The 5,500-nt window shown below is 37.5% G+C and overlaps 1 non-coding gene across 1 annotated transcript; it reads left to right on the top strand.

Annotated features, from left to right (window-relative positions):
- Positions 1 to 691: 691 nt before the first annotated feature.
- Positions 692 to 799, top strand: LOC148546406 (small nucleolar RNA R71). Its single transcript, XR_015900371.1, has one exon. It is a non-coding gene; the product is annotated as a small nucleolar RNA R71 (small nucleolar RNA).
- The last annotated feature ends 4,701 nt before the right edge of the window (positions 800 to 5,500 follow it).

Genomic DNA, 5,500 nt, shown 5'->3' with positions numbered 1-5,500 from the left:
AGGGACCTGCTGTTGGTTGTTCTGAGGCGCTTGGAACTGCCTTTGGTGAGGTACTCTGTAAGGCTGATTTTGGTTCTGCTGTCTGTTGTTGTTGTTCCACCTCTGATTTCCATTGTTGTCTCTGCCTCCTCTGTTGTAGTTGTCCCTCCATCCTTGGTTGGAATTATCTCTCCACCCCTAGTTGGAGTTGTCTTACCAACCTTGATTGTGGTTTTTACCTTGGTTGTAATTGCCGCCTTGTTGATTGTATCCTTAATTCGGGCGGTCATAGAAATTATGAGTAGCTGCCAAGGTGTTGTTTTCTTGTTAGAGCTGCGGACACTCATCAGTGTAATGAGTGTAATCAGCACATATTCTACATACTCTTTGAGAAACCTACTGTTGACTTTTGTTGTGGTGAGGGAGGCTGAGGTTGTTGATTTAGCTATATTTGCTTTAGTAGGTTGGTCATCTCACATATAGCCTGTGTAAAGGCAGTAGTCTCACTACTAGAGAAAACCTCTATAACAGCCTTGGGGTGGTTGTTCCTGTGCCTGTGATTCCGAATGGACTCAGCTAAGTCGCTGATCAGTTGCCACGCTTCATCTACGGTCTTGTACTTTTTCAGAGAACCATTACTTGCACCATCCAATGTAGTCTTATCCCGAGGCTTCATGCCTTGAGTGAAGTAGCTGATCAACACCAACTTGTTAATCATGTGATGAGGGCATACGTCCAGAAGATTCTTGAAGCGCTCCCAATACTCATAAAGAGTCTCTGATTTGCCTTGAATAATGCAGGAGATCTCTTTCCTTAGTCTATCTGTAACTTCAGCTGGAAAGTATTTTTCCACGAATTCTCTCCTGAGCGTATCCCAGTTAGTAACGGTCACTTCAGGTTGAGTGTAGTACCACTCCCTCGCCTTTTTCTCAAGAGAAAATGGGAAGGCGGTTAGCAGAATAGAAGTTTCATCTGCACCATGATGCCTAACAGTAGAACAGGCTGTCTGAAAGATCTTGAGGTGCTTGATAGGCTCCTGAGTAGGTAAGCCATGAAACTTGGGCATCAAGTTGATTAATGCAGTCTTCAGTTTAAAATCTGCAGCCAGATTTGGGTGACGCACTTGATACGGTTGTAGAGTAAAGTCTGGAGCTCCAGCTTTCTGGAGAGTGATCCTCCTGCGCTCCGCCATATTACCTGCACGTAGATCAACCGAATTAGTAGAAAGGAAGCTTGTTTCTTCCTCAGATGGCGCTTCAGATTCACCCTCAGATGAGACTGGTGAATTGATGACAACCACTTCACCACCCTCAGAGGCTAACCTACGCCGAGCTCGCCTAATACTTGAAAGAGTCCTTTCAATTTCAGGATCAAATGCAGCTAAGCTTGGATCAGGCAATGAACGCGTCATTCAATGAAAGAAACATACAGCTCATGGTAATAAAATAAAATAAAATACGCAAAAATTAAAAATATGTACACCAACTAATAATTTTGTATGCTATTGCAACTCCCCGGCAACAGCGCCAAAAATTGATGCGGGCGGAAATCAGCCAATTAAGAAATTAATATAAGAAATGCGTTGTGAGTATAGTTCTTAACCAGCAAAAATCCGCTTATCAATTTAGAAAGGTTGTCACAAAATTAGAGTAAAAATACTGGGAGTATGAATCCCAATTCGTCTCCCAACGAGTTGACAAAAGGGTGCTATCTTATTAATCAGGAGTTTTTCGAGAATTTTTGAGAGTTGAATAACAAGAAATAAATAATTGTAAATTAACGCAATGAAATTTAAAAGAGATTTATATATTCAGAATAAAAAGCCTTGATTGGGGGAATGATTAATTGGAAGTTCTGTCCTTGTTGGAATTCTCTCAAGTGTAGTATAAAGAGGTTGTTATTTTCACTTAGTTAACCCTTACTAAATAAAGGAAAGTCAAGTGATTGAGCTAACTCTTATTTGCAAATCCTAGTCCTCTCCCTTGGGAAGGTCTAGCGTTAGTAGATAGAGAATTAGCCAACAACTTCCAATTTAACTAATCACTTGAGCATTTCAAGTATCCATTTAATCAACCCCCAAGTCAAGTTGGGAGTCTACTCCATTGACATAAAAACTACTTGCACAGAATTAAAAAGGGAATAAAAGGAAGACATGATGAATAATAACTGAGAATTAATTAAAAATAAAAGTAATCCTTTGCATTAATAAATTCTAAAAATAATCCAATTATAACTCTGAACAAAGATTAAGGATATGGAAGAGTAAGAGAATAAGAAAACGAACTAGAATAATAACTTCAACGGAGGTAATGACTCTTCTCAATATCCAAAGCAAAAGCATAAAACTAAAAATATGTGAATGTAAAACAAAACCTAGAGGAAGGGTAATTTCTCTCTCAGATTCAAAACTAAAACTAAAACTACGCTAATGAGAATGTGTCCTGAGTCTCTGCTTGATCCCTGGCTCTATTCTGTGTTTCTGGGCCGGAAATTAGGTCCAAACTCGGCCCAAAATTGCCCCCAGCATTTTCTGTGATTTCTGCAGATCGCGCATGTCACGTGTACGTGTCAAGCACGCGTACGCGTCGAGCACGCGCACGCGTAGTCTTGCAGAACTCCAATCCACACACATGCATTAGGTACGCGCACGCGTCATTGTAAAAATCTCCAGATTGTGCGCACGTGTGAGTCATGCATGCGCATCAATGCTCACTGGTTGTCTCCTTTATTTCTTGTGCTCCTTCCATTTCTGCAAGCTTCCTCTCCATCCTCTAAGCCATTCCTACCTTACAAAGCCTGAAACACTGAACACACAGATCACGACATCGAATGGTATAAAGGGGAATTAAAATACACAAATTAAAGGCTTAGGAAACAAGTTTTCAATCATAGAACAAAACTAGGAAGGAATTATAAAACCATGCAATTCATATGAATAAGTGTGCAAAGACTTGATAAAACCACTCAATTGAGCACAAGATAAACCATAAAATAGTAGTTTATCAATCTTTCCCAAGCTTCGTAGAGGGATTCACCTTCTTTTTGTCTGAAGGTTTAAACTTCCACCCTGAGCTTGCTCATCTTCTGAGGTGGAAAGAACTTGGTCAAGAATGCATTGACCAACTTTCCCCAAGAGTCTAGGCTTTCCTTAGGTTAAGAATCCAACCATATCCTAGCTCTGTCTCTAATAGCAAAAGGAAAAAGCATTAGCCTGTAGACCTCAGCATCCACTCCATTGGTCTTAATAGTATCACAGATTTATAAGAATTCAGATAGGAATTGATGTGGATCTTCCTGTGGAAGTCCATGAAATTTGCAATTCTGTTGCATTAGAGAGACTAGTTGAGACTTAAGCTCACAGTTATTTGCACCAATGGCAGGTATAGAGATGCTTCTTCCATAGAAGTCAGAAGTGGGTGCAGTGAAGTCACCAAGAACCTTCCTTGCATCTCCTCCATCATTCGGATTGGCTGCCATGTTTGTACTTTCAGCTTCTTGTTCGAAAAGTTCTGAGGTTTTCTCCAGAGTGTTGTGCCTTAGCTTGTTGTAAATGCCTCCTTAAAGTCCTCTCAGGTTCAGGATCAAGATCAAAGAGAGGTTTTTTATCTCTGTTCCTGCTCATAAACAAGAAAGAAAAAGACAAAGAAAGAAGGAGAATGGGAGATTCTATGTCAGAGTATAGAGAACTCCCAGTGAGATATGAAGAAGAAAGAAGAATGAGGATAGAGGAATAGAGAAGAAGAATTCTAATAGAGGGGGTAGAAGGATTCGAATTTTAAGAGATAAAAAGGGAAACTAGAATTAAAATGTTTTTGTTTTTATTTTAATTGATTATTGAATTTCAAAAAACAAGAAGGAAATTAAAAGCAAATTACTAAAAGGATTTGAAAATTAAAAGGTGATTTTAGAAAAAGAAGAAAGAAAGATTTGAAATTGAAAAAGTTTTAAATTTAAAAGAAAAGAAAGTAAGTTAGGTAAGTTTTAAAATTAAAAGAGAAAGATAAGATGAAGATTTCAAAATAAGTAAGGAGAGATGAGTTTTAAATTAAAAAGATTTGAAAATCAAATTTGAAAATATATTAAAGATTTAAAACGATTTGAAATGTTAAAATTTAAAAAAAAAAAGATAAGATATGAAAGAGTCAAATTAAAAGAAAGATATGATAAGATTTGAAAAGTGTTGAAAAGATAGGATTTGAAATTTAAAAATGTAGACTTCACTAACAAGAAAACACCAAACTTAAAAATGTTTAAATCAAGAAAAAAAAGGAAATAAGATTTTCGAAAATTTGAATAAAGATAAAAGAAATCTTTTTGTTGTTTTTCGAATTTAATGAAGAAAGAGAAAAAAATCAAAAGATACCAAACTTAAAATTTTTAGATCAAAAACACTAGTTTTTCGAAAATTAGAAAGAAAAACACCAAAAGACACCAAACTTAAAAATTTCAAGATCAAACAAAGAAAAGAAACAAGAACAACTTGAATACCAAGAAGAACACTCAAGAACAAGTTCAAAAATTTAAGGAAAATAAAGAACACACAAGGGACACCAAACTTAAGAACTGACACTAGACTCAAAAGACATAATTTTTTTGAAAATTTTTGGAAAAAGAAACCAAGAAAGTTCAAAACTTTTGACAAGAAACAAGAACAAAAGACTCAAACAAAAGACAAAGATTAATAAAGACAAGAAAAAATTTTGAAAATTTTTTGAAAAGAAAAAAAAAAGACACAAACAGAAAAGCAACAAAACCTTAAAGAATACCTAATCTAGGCAACAAGATAGTTTGATAGTTTGTCAAACTCAAACAATCCCCGGCAACGGTGCCAAAAACTTGGTGCGCAAAATTGACTCCGCAATATTCGCACAAATAGACCGGCAAGTGCACTGGGTCGTCCAAGTAATACCTCAAGTGAGTGAGGGTCGAATCCCATGGAGATTGTTGGTTTGAGCAAGCAATGGCTACCTTGTAGATCTTAGTCAGGCGATTAGAAAAGATGATAGTTGTGAAAAATGCATAAAAATAGAATAAATAAAGTGTTACTGGGTTGGTGTGAAATCAATGATAAGAGAACGGTTGAGGCTTCGGAGATGCTTCCTCCTTCTAGATCAATTTTTCTCACTGTCTACTTCAACTTCTGATGATTCATTCCATGGCAAGCTGTAGGTGATTAACGCCAGGGTTAGTGGTCATTAATCTCTTCTGCTTCAGATTAAACGCCGATGTCAATGGTCATCCAATCTGAACGAAGGTGAAGCTCTAGCAGTCCAATCTCTGATGATCCTACTCAAAATGCCACAGACAAGGTCGGATCTGTCGGATCGGAGAATGACGCTTTATGATTCTAGCCTATACCACAAAGGCCCTAATCGCCCCGTACCTCGGCTGAACTGATGTCTCCAAGTCCCCAACGAAGTCGTGGATTAGCCGTCTAAGAGATGTATAATCAAGCTTGTGGTTCAATACTATCCCGTCAAGGACTCGCAAGAACCCATATAGAATAGGGATGACGGTCAAG

Source organism: Arachis ipaensis, chromosome B9 (genome assembly GCF_059453495.1).
Source record: "Arachis ipaensis isolate K30076 ecotype BB chromosome B9, ASM5945349v1, whole genome shotgun sequence".
In the NCBI taxonomy this organism is placed as follows: Eukaryota; Viridiplantae; Streptophyta; class Magnoliopsida; order Fabales; family Fabaceae; genus Arachis; species Arachis ipaensis.
This window is presented reverse-complemented; position numbering and strand designations above follow the sequence as displayed.